The sequence below is a fragment of the Oncorhynchus keta genome, unplaced genomic scaffold, assembly GCF_023373465.1.
Source record: "Oncorhynchus keta strain PuntledgeMale-10-30-2019 unplaced genomic scaffold, Oket_V2 Un_scaffold_23910_pilon_pilon, whole genome shotgun sequence".
Taxonomy (NCBI): Eukaryota; Metazoa; Chordata; class Actinopteri; order Salmoniformes; family Salmonidae; genus Oncorhynchus; species Oncorhynchus keta.
The window spans coordinates 15,435-35,000 of NW_026290877.1; the positions used below are offsets into that span (position 1 = coordinate 15,435).

At 45.5% G+C, this 19,566-nt stretch overlaps 1 pseudogene; it reads left to right on the forward strand.

Annotated features, from left to right (window-relative positions):
• Positions 1-225: 225 nt before the first annotated feature.
• LOC127928231 (lysophosphatidylcholine acyltransferase 1-like) overlaps positions 226-19,566 on the forward strand; it is a 72,532-nt pseudogene continuing 53,191 nt past the window's right edge.

Here is a 19,566-nt window from a genome sequence, read left to right on the forward strand (position 1 = left end):
GTGTAACAGGACAAATATAAACACCACAAACAGTATAATAAGCTCTGTAAACATTTAACAGTTTATAAACGTGCTATCAATACAGCAAAGACGTGAGAACACGTGTGGCTTAGTTGGTAGCGTACGGCACTTACAACGCCAGAGTTATGGGTTCGATTCCCACGGGGGGACCAGTACGAAAATATATGGACTCTCACTACTGTTAATTAACTCGCACTGGATAAAAGCGTCTGCTAAATCTTTATATATGTTTATCTTGTGTAAGTAAAAGTGATTTCATTTTAGACTACTAGGCGCATGCGTTCTGAAGAAGCAGCCAGGAAGAGGGACTCCAGTTTGGCATTCAAGGTACCAACATCAGTACTGCGTACGAGGGAAGCTATCGCCCGACTTCAAATACATGATCCTTGGCTAATCCTCCAGCCACTTGGGGAACGAAGATAATAACCCGAGCCGGAATTAGCGAGACACAAACACGAAAACAAAACCAACGTTTAACATAAAACAAAATTGTCTACTCTCGCTTTTCCTGATTTACAGGTTCCTTCCTCTCTCCGGGGTTCGTTGAGGATGAGGTTCCCGACCATCAGACGGTGTCCTGGGGAAGGAGATGGGAAGAAGGAACTGGCGCCTCCATTTAGGAACCCCTTTGTGCGTGACTTGACATTCACCCCGCTGGAAAAGGCAAAGGTAAGCGGAACAAAAATATTACAACTGGTGCAACACGTAAACCAATGTTTATTTATTTATTTATTTTTTATCGATAAGATTTATATAACGGGTTGCTAGCCGATCAAGGTATTTAGCTGGCCTAATTGACTAGCAACTAGCTAGAAGGCTGGCTACATGTTGCTCACTGGAGTCGTATACTCTGACTACCAAGTCTTGACAACAAGCTGGACAAATATTTGGAAACAGCGGCATTGTCTTGCACATAAACCACGACACACAGGGTAGCAGCTATAAGACAACAATTCACATGTCCTGGTGTGGTTAGGAAATGTAGCTGATAAACCAGCCACCAATGTTTAAGAAATTATAATGAATTATAATTACAAGAGGATACGTCTTTTTGCAAAATGAGTCACAAGAGGCCCCCATGAACATCATCACTTGAGTTGAGTTGTGTATTCCTGCTCAGTCAGCATCTGGTCTGGTGTGGCTTGTCCATGTAAGCATTATGTTCTGCATTATGTTCTGTTGAACGCTGGGGGGGGGGATAATTAGTTAGCTAACAATGTATATTAGTATGAAATGGACCAGAGAATGCACTTGATCCAAGCGTGCAGAGTTCAACAACCAGTAGTTGACACTGAATATCAGCAACTCTTCCATTGCTTCTTCTATTAAAATGATGGCGCTTGACAGGTACAGCAAACACGGTTCCGTATGAAGGTAAAGGCATAAAATTTGCTTGTCCAATAGAAATCCTCGGTCACAATTTGTAAGCGATGTCATGGCGACGTTGGTTAGCTAAGCGCATGCGTAGAAACAGGTTATCGGGTTTTAATGGTCGTCTCGCAGCGAACTGCGCATGTGCAGGACGTCAAATCAAACGCATTCCTTCAGTATAAAGTTGTTGTTGATGAAAATGAAAAACGTGTCAGTTAGTCAATTTCACGAAATTGGAGTAATAAAATGTTTAACTACTTAAGAATCTAGGTTGTGCCTTTAGATTTGGACTAAAATTAACAACTAAAGGAAGAGATATTTTACTTCTCATTGACTTGTCAAACTCCTTGAATCCACGGTTCATTTTCTGTAACATTTACATTTAAGTCATTTAGCAGACGCTCTTATCCAGAGCGACTTACAAATTGGTGCATTCACCTTATGACACCCCAGTGGAACAGCAAGCAATGCAGGTGTAAATAACGGAATCCACGGTTCATTTTCTAATAACATTTACATTTACATTTAAGTCATTTAGCAGACGCTCTTATTACATTCACCTTATGACATCCAGTGGAAATAATAAAAGGGGTATATCCTATCCTAGGTATTCCTTATCGTTTGAAGCTTTGTTTTACGATTGACGTTTATAGCTAATTTCAGGATTGTATATAGATTTGTTCTCCTTAATTAAAAGTCATTTTGATTTATTTGTTTCAGTCTCTGGATTGTTGAATCAAACGTTTGGCCGCCAGGTCCTGATATTTAGGGCATTAAAAACGACAACCTGTCTTCTGAACGAGCCTAGTGCGCGTGTTCAAATCAAATGTTATTTGTCACATGCGCCGAATACAATATGCTTACTTTACAAGCCCTTAACCAACAATACTTTAAGAAAAAGTGTAAATAAAAGTAACAATTACACAGCAGCAGTCAAATAACAATAGCGAGGCTTTATACAGGGTATTACGGTACAGAGTCAATGTGGAGGCTATATACAGGGTATTACGGTACAGAGTCAATGTGGAGGCTATATACAGGGGGTACCGGTATAGAGTCAATGTGGAGACTATATACAGGGTATTACGGTACAGAGTCAATGTGGAGGCTATATACAGGGTGTTACGGTACTGAGTCAATGTGGAGGCTATATACAGGGTGTTATGGTACAGTCAATGTGGAGGCTATATACAGGGTGTTACGGTACTGAGTCAATGTGGAGACTATATACAGGGGGTACTGGTACAGAGTCAATGTGGAGACTATATACAGGGGGTACCGGTACAGAGTCAATGTGGAGGCTATATACAGGGGTACCGGTACAGAGTCAATGTGGAGGCTATATACAGGGGTACCGGTACAGAGTCAATGTGGAGGCTATATACAGGGGTACCGGTACAGAGTCAATGTGGAGGCTATATACAGGGGTACCGGTACAGAGTCAATGTGGAGACTATATACAGGGGTACCGGTACAGAGTCAATGTGGAGGCTATATACAGGGGTACCGGTACAGAGTCAATGTGGAGGCTATATACAGGGGTACCGGTACAGAGTCAATGTGGAGGCTATATACAGGGGTACGGTACAGAGTCAATGTGGAGGCTATATACAGGGTGTTACGGTACAGAGTCAATGTGGAGGCTATATACAGGGGGTACCGGTACAGAGTCAATGTGGAGACTATATACAGGGGTACCGGTACAGAGTCAATGTGGAGGCTATATACAGGGGTACCGGTACAGAGTCAATGTGGAGGCTATATACAGGGGTACTGTACAGAGTCAATGTGGAGGCTATATACAGGGGTACTGGTACAGAGTCAATGTGGAGGCTATATACAGGGGTACCAGTACAGAGTCAATGTGGAGGCTATATACAGGGTGTTACGGTACAGAGTCAATGTGGAGGCTATATACAGGGTATTACGGTACAGAGTCAATGTGGAGGCTATATACAGGGGTATTATGGTACAGAGTCAATGTGGAGGCTATATACAGAGGGTACCGGTACAGAGTCAATGTGGAGACTATATACAGGGGTACCGGTACAGAGTCAATGTGGAGACTATATACAGGGGTACCGGTACAGAGTCAATGTGGAGACTATATACAGGTGGTACCGGTACAGAGTCAATGTGGAGACTATATACAGGTGGTACCGGTACAGAGTCAATGTGGAGACTATATACAGAGGGTACTGGTACAGAGTCAATGTGGAGGCTATATACAGGGGGTACCGGTACAGAGTCAATGTGGAGGCTATATACAGGGGTACCGGTACAGAGTCAATGTGGAGGCTATATACAGGGGTACCGGTACAGAGTCAATGTGGAGGCTATATACAGGGGGTACTGGTACAGAGTCAATGTGGAGGCTATATACAGGGGTACCGGTACAGAGTCAATGTGGAGACTATATACAGGGGTACCGGTACAGAGTCAATGTGGAGGCTATATACAGGGGTACTGGTACAGAGTCAATGTGGAGGCTATATACAGGGGTACTGGTACAGAGTCAATGTGGAGGCTATATACAGGGGTACCAGTACAGAGTCAATGTGGAAGCTATATACAGGGTGTTACGGTACAGAGTCAATGTGGAGACTAAACAGGGTATTACGGTACAGAGTCAATGTGGAGGCTGTATACAGGGTATTATGGTACAGAGTCAATGTGGAGGCTATATACAGAGGGTACCGGTATAGAGTCAATGTGGAGACTATATACAGGTGGTACCGGTACAGAGTCAATGTGGAGACTATATACAGGGGTACAGGTACAGAGTCAATGTGGAGACTATATACAGGGGTACCGGTACAGAGTCAATGTGGAGACTATATACAGGTGGTACCGGTACAGAATCAATGTGGAGACTATATACAGAGGGTACCGGTACAGAGTCAATGTGGAGGCTATATACAGGGGTTACGGTACAGAGTCAATGTGGAGGCTATATACAGGGGGTACCAGAGTCAATGTGGAGGCTATATACAGGGTGTTACCGGTACAGAGTCAATGTGGAGGCTATATACAGGGGGTATGAGATGAGAGCCTATGGGAGGAGGTCAGAGACCTGGCCGTGTGGTGCCAGGACAACAACCTCTCCCTCAATGTAAGTAAGACAAAGGGTCTATCATCCTCCAAACAGCATCCGAGAGTCAAGGAGCTACAAAGCTCAGTGCAAATGGCACAGTACATCTCTGTGGTCCTCCCTACCATCCACTTCTATACCAGGCGGTGTCAGAGGAAGGCCATAAAAATGTACCCCAGCCACCCAAGTCATAGACTGTTCTCTCTACTACTACACAACCTGGGGTGGACCTGCGAATCAATGGTGACCTAGGGGGGGTTCTACCTGAATCTATAGTGACCTGGGGGTTCTACCTGACTATAGTGACCTGGGGGGGTTCTACCTGAATCTATAGTGACCTGGGTTGGTTCTACCTGAATCTATAGTGACCTGGGGGGTTCTACCTGAATCTATAGTGACCTGGGGGGTTCTTCCTGACTATAGTGACCTGGGGGGGTTCTACCTGAATCTATAGTGACCTGGGGGTTCTACCTGACTAGTGACCTCCCGGGGGGTTCTACCTGAATCTATAGTGACCTGGGAGAGTTCTACCTGAATCTATAGTGACCTGGGAGAGTTCTACCTGATTCTATAGTGACCTGGGGGTTCTACCTGAATCTATAGTGACCTGGGAGAGTTCTACCTGAATCTATAGTGACCTGGGGGTTCTACCTGAATCTATAGTGACCTGGGGGTTCTACCTGAATCTATAGTGACCTGGGGGTTCTACCTGAATCTATAGTGACCTGGGGGGTTCTACCTGAATCTATAGTGACCTGGGGGTTCTACCTGAATCTATAGTGACCTGGGGGTTCTACCTGAATCTATAGTGACCTGGGGGGGGTTCTACCTGAATCTATAGTGACCTGGGACACCAGGGGGTTCTACTGATTTAGACCTGGGACACCAGGTGGGTGATTCCCCTCTTGTCAGGGACTGATTTAGACCTGGGACACCAGGTGGTTGATTCCCCTCTTGTCAGGGACTGATTTAGACCTGGGACACCTGGTGATTCCCCTCTAGTCAGGGACTGATTTAGACCTGGGACACCAGGTGGGTGATTCCCTCTTGTCAGGGACTGGTTTAGACCTGGGACACCAGGTGGGTGATTCCCCCTCTATTCAGGGACTGATTTAGACCTGGGACACCAGGTAGGTGATTCCCCTCTAGTCAGGGACTGATTTAGACCTGGGACACCAGGTGGGTGATTCCCCTCTGATCAGGGACTGATTTAGACCTGGGACACCAGGTGGGTGATTCCCCTCTAGTCAGGGACTGGTTTAGACCTGGGACACCAGGTGGGTGATTCCCCTCTAGTCAGGGCCTGATTTAGACCTGGGACACCAGGTGGGTGATTCCCCTCTAGTCAGGGCCTGATTTAGACCTGGGACACCAGGTGGGTGATTCCCCTCTAGTCAGGGGACTGATTTAGACCTGGGACACCAGGTAGGTGATTCCCCTCTAGTCAGGGCCTGATTTAGACCTGGGACACCAGGTGGGTGATTCCCCTCTAGTCAGGGCCTGATTTAGACCTGGGACACCAGGTGGGTGATTCCCCTCTAGTCAGGGCCTGATTTAGACCTGGGACACCAGGTGTGTGATTCCCCTCTAGTCAGGGCCTGATTTAGACCTGGGACACCAGGTGTGTGATTCCCCTCTAGTCAGGGCCTGATTTAGACCTGGGACACCAGGTGGGTGATTCCCCTCTAGTCAGGGCCTGATTTAGACCTGAGACACCAGGTGGGTGCAGTTCATTATCAGGTAGAACAGGAAGCCAGTAGTTGTCTGGACCTCCAGGGTAGGATTGGAATAAACTCCGGCGTTAGAAGCTTGTGTCTCGACTGTCTCCCGGTTTTTAGAAGTGTTTCAAATGAAACGACGACCGTAAATGTCCCTCTTGTTTCAAATTATTCAACGCTCGACTGTATAATGAGAACCGTTTCTCTGTGAAGCTGACCTCGGTGCTTTACTAGAATGTAGGCGAGGTTCCGCCGCGGTTCACTTGGTATGTAGCCGTTGTGTAAGTCTACACACCACTGAGACGGTCTGTATCACAGTTGATAAGGGGAGGGGTGGGGGTGGGGGGACATTTCATGTCCTGTTATAGTCATAGGCCTGTTGTCATGGTAACGTGGCTGAAACCACTGACTCCTCCTCCCGTTTCAGTAACACAGCACATGTTTTCATTCAGTGTGGCTGTGCACGTATTCTCACACGTTTGGATTCTCTATAAATATTTCCCAGAATGCATTACATTCATAATGTAGGTTATTCTGCGCTCCATTCAGGGTATCGGGCGGGAAAATAATTTTTTGTTGTTAATGTAGACCAATGAAACTAATTTAAAATGAGTTTGAGACAGTGTAGGCTAGGTGAACTGGCAGTCTATGACCAGCTCTCTGAATCCTGTCCATCTGGCAGTCTGTTGACCAGCTGTCTGAATGGATTGTTGTATATATAGTTGAAGAGGTGTCCTCATACTGCTGTATATATAGTGGATGAAGGGGTGTCCTGTATATATAGTGTATGAAGGGTGTGTCCTGTATATATAGTGTATGAAGGGGTGTCCTGTATATATAGTGTATGAAGGGGTGTCCTGTATATATAGTGTATGAAGGGGTGTCCTGTATATATAGTGTATGAAGGGGTGTCCCATACTGCTGTATATATAGTGTATGAAGGGGTGTCCTGTATATATAGTGTATGAACATACTGCTGTATATATAGTGTATGAAGGGGTGTCCACATACTGCTGTATATATAGTGTATGAAGGGGTGTCCACATACTGCTGTATATATAGTGGATGAAGGGGTGTCCTCATACTCCTGTATATATAGTGGATGAAGGGGTGTCCACATACTGCTGTATATATAGTGGATGAAGGGGTGTCCTCATACTGTCCTGTATATATAGTGTATGAAGGGGTGTCCTCATACTGTCCTGTATATATAGTAGTGGATGAAGGGGTGTCCTCATACTGCTGTATATATAGTGTATGAAGGGGTGTCCATACTGCTGTATATATAGTGGATGAAGGGGTGTCCACATACTGCTGTATATATAGTGGATGAAGGGGTGTCCTCATACTGCTGTATATATAGTGGATGAAGGGGTGTCCACATACTGCTGTATATATAGTGTATGAAGGGGTGTCCACATACTGCTGTATATATAGTGGATGAAGGGGTGTCCTCATACTGCTGTATATATATATGAAGTGTATATATATGAAGGGGTGTCCTCTGTATATATAGTACTGCTGTATATATAGTGTATGAAGGGGTGTCCTCATACTGCTGTATATATAGTGGATGAAGGGGTGTCCTCATACTGCTGTATATATAGTGTATGAAGGGGTGTCCTGTATATATAGTGTATGAAGGGGTGTCCTGTATATATAGTGGATGAAGGGGTGTCCTGTATATATAGTGTATGAAGGGGTGTCCTGTATATATAGTGTATGAAGAGGTGTCCTCATACTGCTGTATATATAGTGGATGAAGGGTGTCCTGTATATATAGTCATACTGCTGTATATATAGTGTATGAAGGGGTGTCCTCATACTGCTGTATATATAGTGTATGAATGAAGGGGTGTCCACATACTGCTGTATATATAGTGATGAAGGGGTGTCCTGTATATATAGTGTATGAAGGGGTGTCCTCATACTGCTGTATATATAGTGGATGAAGGGTGTCCTCATACTGCTGTATATATAGTGTATGAAGGGTGTCCTGGATGTATATATAGTGTATGAAGGGGTGTCCTGTATATATAGTGTATGAAGGGGTGTCCTGTATATATAGTGGATGAAGGGGTGTCCTGTATATATAGTGGATGAAGGGGTGTCCTCATACTGCTGTATATATAGTGTATGAAGGGGTGTCCTGTATATATAGTGGTATGAAGGGGTGTCCTGTATATATAGTGTATGAAGGGGTGTCCTGTATATATAGTGGATGAAGGGGTGTCCTGTATATATAGTGGATGAAGGGGTGTCCTGTATATATAGTAGATGAAGGGGTGTCCTCATACTGCTGTATATATAGTGGATGAAGGGGTGTATATAGTGGATACTGCTGTATATATAGTGGATGAAGGGGTGTCCACATACTGCTGTATATATAGTGTATGAAGGGGTGTCCTCATACTGCTGTATATATAGTGTATGAAGGGGTGTCCACATACTGCTGTATATATAGTGTATGAAGGGGTGTCCACATACTGCTGTATATATAGTGGATGAAGGGGTGTCCTCATACTGCTGTATATATAGTGGATGAAGGGGTGTCCACATAGTGGATGCTGTATATATAGTGTATGAAGGGGTGTCCTCATACTGCTGTGTATAGTATAGTGTATGAATGGGGTGTCCACATACTGCTGTATGAATATATAGTGTATAGTGGATGAAGGGTTAGGGATAGGAGCCAACCGCTATCCCTTTAAAAGGAGAAGGAGCCAACCACTATCCCTTTAAAAGGAGAAGGAGCCAACCACTATCCCTTTAAAAGGAGAAGGAGCCAACCACTATCTCTTTAAAAGGAAAAGGAGCCAACCACTATCCCTTTAAAAGGAGAAGGAGCCAACCACTATCCCTTTAAAAGGAGAAGGAGCCAACCAGTATCCCTTTAAAAGGAGAAGGAGCCAACCACTATCCCTTTAAAAGGAGCAGGAGGATTCAACCACTATCCCTTTAAAAGGAGAAGGAGCCAACCAGTATCCCTTTAAAAGGAGAAGGAGCCAACCACTATCCCTTTAAAAGGAGAAGGAGCCAACCACTGTCCCTTTAAAAGGAGAAGGAGCCAACCAGTATCCCTTTAAAAGGAGAAGGAGTCAACCACTATCCCTTTAAAAGGAGAAGGAGCCAACCACTGTCCCTTTAAAAGGAGAAGGAGCCAACCAGTATCCCTTTAAAAGGAGAAGTAGTCAACCACTATCCCTTTAAAAGGAGCCAACCACTATCCCTTTAAAAGGAGAAGGAGCCAAACAGTATCCCTTTAAAAGGAGAAGGAGCCAACCAGTATCCCTTTAAAAGGAGAAGGAGTCAACCACTATCCCTTTAAAAGGAGAAGGAGCCAACCAGTATCCCTTTAAAAGGAGAAGGAGCCAACCACTATCCCTTTAAAAGGAGAAGGAGCCAACCACTATCCCTTTGAAATGAGCCAACCAGTATCCCTTTAAAAGGAGAAGGAGCCAACCAGTATCCCTTTAAAAGGAGAAGGAGCCAACCACTATCCCTTTAAAAGGAGCCAACCACTGTCCCTTTAAAAGGAGAAGGAGCCAACCACTATCCCTTTAAAAGGAGAAGGAGCCAACCACTATCCCTTTAAAAGGAAAAGGAGCCAACCACTATCCCTTTGAAATGAGCCAACCAGTATCCCTTTAAAGGAGAAGGAGCCAACCAGTATCCCTTTAAAAGGAGAAGGAGCCAACCACTATCCCTTTAAAAGGAGAAGGAGCCAACCAGTATCACTTTAAAAGGAGAAGGAGCCAACCACTATCCCTTTAAAAGGAGAAGGAGCCAACCACTATCCCTTTAAAAGGAGAAGGAGCCAACCACTGTCCCTTTAAAAGGAGAAGGAGCCAACCACTATCCCTTTAAAAGGAGAAGGAGCCAACCACTATCCCTTTAGAAGGAGCCAACCACTATCCCTTTAGAAGGAGCCAACCACTATCCCTTTAAAGGTGAAGGAGCCAACCACTATCCCTTTAAAAGGAAAAGGAGCCAACCACTATCCCTTTAAAGGAGAAGGAGCCAACCAGTATCCCTTTAAAAGGAGAAGGAGCCAACCACTATCCCTTTAAAAGGAGAAGGAGCCAACCAGTATCCCTTTAAAAGGAGAAGGAGCCAACCACTGTCCCTTTAAAAGGAGAAGGAGCCAACCACTATCCCTTTAAAAGGAGAAGGAGCCAACCACTATCCCTTTAAAAGGAGAAGGAGCCAACCACTGTCCCTTTAAAAGGAGAAGGAGCCAACCACTATCCCTTTAAAAGGAGAAGGAGCCAACCACTATCCCTTTAAAAGGAGCCAACCACTATCCCTTTAAAAGGAGAAGGAGCCAACCACTATCCCTTTAAAAGGAGCCAACCACTATCCCTTTAAAAGGAGAAGGAGCCAACCACTATCCCTTTAAAAGGAGAATATATACAGGACACCCCTTCATACACTATATATACAGCAGTATGAGGACACCCCTTCAAATTAGTAGATTTAACCAGGTAGCTATTTCAGCCACACCCAGGTAGACTAGTTAGAGAACACCTTTATTTAACAGGGTGTACAAAAATCGAGAACACACATCCATGCAATCTCCATAGACAAACATTACCAGTAGAATGGCCTCACTGAAGACCTCAGGTGACTTTCAACGTAGGCAACGTAACAGGATGCCACCTTTCCAACAAGTCAAAATCATCACATTTCTGCCCTGCTAGAGCTGCCCCCCGAGTCAACTGGTTGTATTGATTTGAGAACACCTTTATTTAACCAGGTAGACTAGTTGAGAACACCTTTATTTAACCAGGTAGACTAGTTGAGAACACCTTTATTTAACCAGGTAGACTAGTTGAGAACACCTTTATTTAACCAGGTAGGCTAGTTGAGAACACCTTTATTTAACCAGGTAGACTAGTTGAGAACACCTTTATTTAACCAGGTAGACTAGTTGAGAACACCTTTATTTAACCAGGTAGACTAGTTGAGAACACCTTTATTTAACCAGGTAGACTAGTTGAGAACACCTTTATTTAACCAGGTAGACTAGTTGAGAACACCTTTATTTAACCAGGTAGACTAGTTGAGAACACCTTTATTTAACCAGGTAGACTAGTTGAGAACACCTTTATTTAACCAGGTAGACTAGTTGAGAACACCTTTATTTAACCAGGTAGACTAGTTGAGAACACCTTTATTTAACCAGGTAGACTAGTTGAGAACACCTTTATTTAACCAGGTAGACTAGTTGAGAACACCTTTATTTAACCAGGTAGGCTAGTTGAGAACAACTCATTTACAACTGCTACCAGGTCAAGATAAAGCAAAGCAGTGTTAACAGACAACAACACAGAGTTACACATGGAATAAACAAAACATACAGTCAATAACACAGTAGACATAAAACCTATATACAGTGTGTACAAATGAGGTAAGATTATGGGAGGTGAGGGAATAAATAGGCCGCAGAGGTGAAGGTAAGGTGAAGTAATTACAATATATCAATTAAACACTGGAGTGATAGATGTGCAGAAGATGAATGTGCAAGTAGAGATACTGGGGTGCAAAGGAGCAACAAATAAATAACAGTATAGGGATGAGGTTGTTGGAATGGGCTATTTACAGATGGGCTATGTACAGGTGCAGTGATCTTATGCCTACTGTCAGTGCTGTTATTGTGAAGTGGAAACATCTAAGAGAAACAACGGCTCAGCCGCAAAGTGGTAGGCCACACAAGCTCACAGAACAGGACCGCTGAGTGCTGAAGCGCGTAAAAATCGTCTGTCTTCGTTGCAGCATTCACTACCGAGTCACAAACTGCCTCTGGGAAGCAACATCAGCACAATAACTGTTCGTGAAATGGGTTTCCATGGCAGAGCAGCCGCACACAAGGCTAGGATCACCAAGCACAATGCCAAGCATCAGCTGGAGTGGTGTAAAGCTTCGCCGCCATTGGACTCTCGGAGCAGTGGAATCACGTTCTCTTGGAGTGATGAATCACGCTTCACCATCTGGCAGTCAGACGGACAAATCTAGGTTTTGTCACGAACCGGCTCGTAGCTCGTAACAAAGAGGGAGACGACGTGGTCACGCTTCACCATCTGGCAGTCCGATGGACAAATCTAGGTTTTGTCACGAACCGACTCGTAGCTCGTAACAAAGAGGGAGACGACGTGGTCACACTTCACCATCTGGCAGTCTGATGGACAAATCTAGGTTTTGTCACGAACCGGCTCGTAGCTCGTAACAAAGAGGGAGACGACGTGGTCACACTTCACCATCTGGCAGTCTGATGGACAAATCTAGGTTTTGTCACGAACCGGCTCGTAGCTTGTAACAAAGAGGGAGACGACGTGGTCACACTTCACCATCTGGCAGTCCGATGGACAAATCTAGGTTTTGTCACGAACCGACTCGTAGCCCGTAACAAAGAGGGAGACGACGTGGTCACACTTCACCATCTGGCAGTCCGATGGACAAATCTAGGTTTTGTCACGAACCGGCTCGTAGCTTGTAACAAAGAGGGAGATAGCGTGGTCACACTTCACCATCTGGCAGTCCGATGGACAAATCTAGGTTTTGTCACGAACCGGCTCGTAGCTTGTAACAAAGAGGAGACGACGTGGTCACACTTCACCATCTGGCAGTCTGATGGACAAATCTAGGTTTTGTCACGAACCGGCTCGTAGCTTGTAAATAAAGAGGGAGACGCGTGGTCACACTTCACCATCTGGCAGTCCGATGGACAAATCTAGGTTTTGTCACGAACCGACTCGTAGCTTGTAACAAAGAGGGAGACGACGTGGTCACACTTCACCATCTGGCAGTCTGATGGACAAATCTAGGTTTTGTCACGAACCGGCTCGTAGCTTGTAACAAAGAGGGAGACGACGTGGTCACGCTTCACCATCTGGCAGTCCGATGGACAAATCTAGGTTTTGTCACGAACCGACTCGTAGCTCGTAACAAAGAGGGAGACGACGTGAAGATAAGGAATATAGCAAAAATATATTTATTAACTAAAGTACACCAGTATATACAATTAACAATGGTGTGTGTGTGTGTGTGTGTGTGTGTGTAGTCAGTAATCAGTAGTGTGAGTGGATGTGTGTGTGTGTGTAGTCAGTAATCAGTAGTGTGAGTGGATGTGTTCGTAGGAGGTGTTGAGAGGTGCCAAAACAAACAAACCACAAAATTCCACAACCAAAAATCCACCAGTTTTGTCTAATAATAAATAATAATAATAATATATGCCATTTAGCAGACGCTTTTATCCAAAGCGACTTACAGTCATGTGTGCATACATTCTACGTATGGGTGGTCCCGGAATCGAACCCACTACCCTGGCGTTACAAGCGCCATGCTCTACCAACTGAGCTACAGAAGGACCACCCATGGACGACATGGGTCTACATGGAGAGAGTCTCCTCAATGAATGGGGGAAAGGTGTGTCCCATTTCGCTAACGACCCTCCCGGCTCCGCCCACCGACATCCTAATAAGGAAATCGGGAGCAAAGAGAAAGAAATTCGGCAGACAGAGTGGGAGGGTCGTCGCAGTTACGGAGGGTCGTCACAGTTACGGAGGGTCGTCACAGAGTGGGAGGGTCGTCACAGTTACGGAGGGTCGTCACAGAGTGGGAGGGTCGTCACAGTTACGGAGGGTCGTCACAGAGTGCGAGGGTCTTCACAGAGTGGCAGGGTCTTCACAGAGTGGGAGGGTCGTCACAGTTCGGGAGGGTCGTCACAGAGTGGGAGAATCTTCACAGAGTGGGAGGGTCGTCACAGTTCGGGACGGTCGTCACAGAGTGGGAGAATCTTCAGAGTGGGAGGGTCGTCACAGAGTGAGAGGGTCGTCACAGTTACGGAGGGTCGTCACAGAGTTGGAGGGTCGTCACAGTTACGGAGGGTCGTCACAGAGTGCGATGGTCTTCACAGAGTGGCAGGGTCTTCACAGTTCGGGAGGGTCTTCACAGTTCGGGAGGGTCTTCACAGTTCGGGAGGGTCGTCACAGTGTGGGAGGGTCGTCACAGAGTGGGAGGGTCGTCACAGAGTGGGAGGGTTGTCACAGAGTGGGAGGGTCGTCACAGAGTGGGAGGGTCGTCACAGAGTGGGAGGGTCGTCACAGAGAGGGAGTGTCGTCACAGAGTGAGAGTGTCGTCACAGAGTGAGAGTGTCGTCACAGAGTGGGAGTGTCGTCACAGAGTGGGAGTGTCGTCACAGAGTGGGAGGGTCATCACAGTTTGGTGGATGCCAGGAGAACGCTAGCTGCCCCAATATACAGTGCCCACTGTAAAGTTTGGTGGATCTATCCAAGCTGTTCCTGTCTGTCTACAGCTCTGTTCTATCTATCCAAGCTGTCTGTCTACAGCTCTGTTCTATCTATCCAAGCTGTCTGTCTACAGCTCTGTTCTATCTATCCAAGCTGTCTGTCTACATCTCTGTTCTCCATCTTTGTCTCCATTCAGATAGTGTTGATGACGGTGACTCTGTTCCCCATCCGGTTGTTCCTGGCAGCCTTCATGATGCTGCTGGCCTGGCCCTTCGCCTTCATCGCCTCTGTGGGACGCAACGAGATGGTGGTGGAACCCCAGTCTCTATGGAGGAAGTATGTATACTAACCTAACCCATGACCCCTATAACCTTTAACCCTATCCATCTGACCCTAACCCCAACTCTCTGTGAGATGCCAACGAGATGGTGGTGGAACCCCAGTCTCTATGGAGGAAGTATGTATACTAACCTAACCCATGACCCCTATAACCTTTAACCCTATCCATCTGACCCTAACCCCAACTCTCTGTGAGATGCCAACGAGATGGTGGTGGAACCCCAGTCTCTATGGAGAAGGTAAATAGCCCTTATATAACATTACCTTTAAGAAAAGATGAAACAAAATCTCTTGGAACGACAGGGGACTGTGAGGGGACAAACACACTATAATACTCACTCTGAGATACATGAACCCTCTGTGGTTCACTCTGAGATACATGAACCCTCTGTGGTTCACTCTGAGATACATGAACCCTCTGTGGTTCACTCTGAGATACATGAACCCTCTGTGGTTCACACTGAGATACATGAACCCTCTGTGGTTCACTCTGAGATACATGAGACACTACAACAGAGAGAGGAAAGGGTTATAGACACTACAACAGAGAGAGGAAAGGGTTATAGACACTACAACAGAGAGAGGAAAGGGTTATAGACACTACAACAGAGAGAGGAAAGGGTTATAGACACTACAACAGAGAGAGGAAAGGGTTATAGACACTACAACAGAGAGAGGAAAGGGTTAGAGACACTACAACAGAGAGAGGAAAGGGTTAGAGACACTACAACAGAGAGGAAAGGGTTATAGACACTACAACAGAGGAAAGGGTTATAGACACTACAACAGAGAGAGGAAAGGGTTATAGACACTACAACAGAGGAAAGGGTTATAGACACTACAACAGAGGAAAGGGTTAGAGACACTACAACAGAGAGAGGAAAGGGTTAGAGACACTACAACAGAAAGAGGAAAGGGTTATAGACACTACAACAGAGGAAAGGGTTATAGACACTACAACAGAGAGAGGAAATGGTTAGAGACACTACAACAGAGAGAGGAAATGGTTAGACACTACAACAGAGAGAGGAAAGGGTTAGACACTACAACAGAGAGAGGAAAGGGTTAGACACTACAACAGAGAGAGGAAAGGGTTAGAGACACTACAACAGAGAGAGGAAAGGGTTAGAGACACTACAACAGAGAGGAAAGGGTTAGAGACACTACAACAGAGAGAGGAAAGGGTTATAGACACTACAACAGAGAGGAAAGGGTTAGAGACACTACAACAGAGAGGAAAGGGTTAGAGACACTACAACAGAGAGGAAAGGGTTAGAGACACTACAACAGAGATAGGAAAGGGTTAGAGACACTACAACAGAGGAAAGGGTTATAGACACTACAACAGAGAGAGGAAACGGTTATAGACACTACAACAGAGGAAAGGGTTAGAGACACTATAACAGAGAGAGGAGAGGGTTATAGACACTACAACAGAGAGATGAAAGGGTTAGAGACACTACAACAGAGAGAGGAAAGGGTTATAGACACTACAACAGAGAGAGGAAAGGGTTATAGACACTACAACAGAGAGAGGAAAGGGTTAGAGACACTACAACAGAGAGAGGAAAGGGTTAGAGACACTACAACAGAGAGGAAAGGGTTATAGACACTACAACAGAGGAAAGGGTTATAGACACTACAACAGAGGAAAGGGTTAGAGACACTACAACAGAGAGAGGAAAGGGTTAGAGACACTACAACAGAAAGAGGAAAGGGTTATAGACACTACAACAGAGGAAAGGGTTATAGACACTACAACAGAGGAAAGGGTTATAGACACTACAATAGAGAGAGGAAAGGGTTAGACACTACAACAGAGAGAGGAAAGGGTTAGACACTACAACAGAGAGAGGAAAGGGTTAGACACTACAACAGAGAGAGGAAAGGGTTAGAGACACTACAACAGAGAGAGGAAAGGGTTAGACACTACAACAGAGAGAGGAAAGGGTTAGAGACACTACAACAGAGAGAGGAAAGGGTTAGAGACACTACAACAGAGAGGAAAGGGTTAGAGACACTACAACAGAGAGAGGAAAGGGTTATAGACACTACAACAGAGAGGAAAGGGTTAGAGACACTACAACAGAGAGGAAAGGGTTAGAGACACTACAACAGAGAGGAAAGGGTTAGAGACACTACAACAGAGATAGGAAAGGGTTAGAGACACTACAACAGAGGAAAGGGTTATAGACACTACAACAGAGAGAGGAAACGGTTATAGACACTACAACAGAGGAAAGGGTTAGAGACACTATAACAGAGAGAGGAGAGGGTTATAGACACTACAACAGAGAGATGAAAGGGTTATAGACACTACAACAGAGGAAAGGGTTATAGACACTACAACAGAGAGAGGAAAGGGTTATAGACACTACAACAGAGAGGAAAGGGTTATAGACACTACAACAGAGGAAAGGGTTATAGACACTACAACAGAGAGAGGAAAGGGTTAGAGACACTACAACAGAGAGAGGAAAGGGTTAGAGACACTACAACAGAGAGAGGAAAGGGTTAGAGACACTACAACAGAGAGAGGAAAGGGTTATACACACTACAACAGAGGAAAGGGTTATAGACACTACAACAGAGGAAAGGGTTATAGACACTACAACAGAGAGAGGAAAGGGTTATAGACACTACAACAGAGGAAAGGGTTATAGACACTACAACAGAGGAGAGGGTTATAGACACTACAACAGAGAGAGGAAATGGTTTTTGACACTACAACAGAGAGAGGGAAGGGTTATAGACACTACAACAGAGAGAGGAAAGGGTTATAGACACTACAACAGAGAGGAAAGGGTTATAGACACTACAATAGAGAGAGGAGAGGGTTATAGACACTACAACAGAGAGAGGGAAGGGTTAGAGACACTACAACAGAGAGAGGAAAGGGTTATAGACACTACAACAGAGAGGAAAGGGTTATAGACACTACAATAGAGAGAGGAAAGGGTTATAGACACTACAACAGAGAGAGGAGAGGGTTATAGACACTACAACAGAGAGAGGAAAGGGTTATAGACACTACAATAGAGAGAGGAGAGGGTTATAGACACTACAACAGAGAGAGGAAAGGGTTTTTGACACTACAAGGGATGCTGGTCCATTTGACTCAAATGCTTCCCACAGTTGTCAAGTTGTCTGGAAAGGGTGGTGGACCATTTTGAGTTTGAAAAACCCAGCAGCGAAAGCTGTTATTGACACAAACAGGTGGGCCTGGCACCTACTACAATACCCCGTTCAAAGGCACTTAAATATTTAGTCTTGCCCCATTCACCCTCTGAACGGCACACAGACACAATCCATGTCTCAATTGTCTCAAGGCTTAAAATACATTATTTAAGACACTCCCCTTCATCTACATGTTATCCCCTTCATCTACATGTTCCTCCCCTTCACAACAGATTGAAGAGGATTTAACAAAGTGACATCAATAAGGGAATAGGGTTCACCTGGTCAGTCTATGTCATGGAAAGAGCAGGTGTTAATGTTTTGTTCACTCAGTGTATTTTGGGTTTGAATTCATCAGTTTCTAGAGTGAATTAGGGTTATAACTGTTGAATAGAGGGAAAGTTATGGGTTGCCTCAGCCAGAGAGTGTTAGTGAAATGGTTTGACGACTGCCTGAGGAGTCCCCTGGTGGATTGGAGAAGCTTCTGGTGACTCTCCTCTCCTCTCCTCTCCTTGGGGTCTGGACCCTTTTGAGTTTGAAAAACCCAGCTCTCCTGCTCTTCTCTCTCCTGTACTCAACACCTCCTGCTCCTGGCACCTCTACTCCTACCTCCGTTCAAACACTTAAATATTTAGTCTTCCCATTCACCCTCTCCTCTCCTCTCAGACACAATCCATGTCTCAATTGTCTCAAGGCTTAAAGTACATTATTTAACCAGGTCTCCTCCCCTTCCTCTCCATGTCTCCTCCCCTTCATCTACATGTCTCCTCTCCTCTTCATCTACCTCTCCTGGATTCAACACTCTGACATCAATAAGGGATCATATCTTTCTCCTGGTCAGTCTATGTCATCTCCTCAGGTGTTCCTCTGTTTTGTTCACTCAGTGTATTTTGGTCTGTTTCTCCTTCCTCAGTTTCTATTTCTGGTGGTGAATTAGGCTCCTCTAACTCCTGACTCAACACTCTCCTCTCCTCTCCTCTCCTCTCCTAGTGTGTCAATGTTTGACCTCTCCTGCCTGAGCCCTCTCCTGTATTCAACACTCTCTCTCCTCTCTCCTCTCCTCTCCTCTCCTCTCCTCTCCTCTCCTCTCCTCTCCTCTCCTCTCTCTCTCCTCTCCTCTCCTCTCCTGTACTCAACACTCTCCTCTCCTCTCCTACTCAACACTCTCCCTCTCCTCTCCTGTCCTCAACCTCTCCTCTCCTCTCCTCTCCTCTCCTCTCCTCTCCTCTCCTCTCTCTCCCTCCTCTCCTCTCCTGTACTCAACACTCTCCTCCTCCTCTCCCTCTCCTCTCCTCTCCTCTCCTCTCCTCTCCTCTCCTGTACTCAACACTCTCCTCTCCTCTCCTGTACTCAACACTCCTCTCTCCTCTCTCTCCTCTCCTCTCCTCTCCTGTACTCAACACTCTCCTCTCCTCTCCTCTCCTCTCCTCTCCTCTCCTCTCTCCACTCTCTCCTCTCCTCTCCTCTCCGTCTCAACACTCTCCTCTCCTCTCCTCTCCTCTCCTGTACTCAACCTCTCCTCTCCTCTCCTCTCCTCTCCTCTCCTACTACAGTAGTGGTCTGTCTCATCACACCCAGTGGGGAGTAAATGAGATGTGAC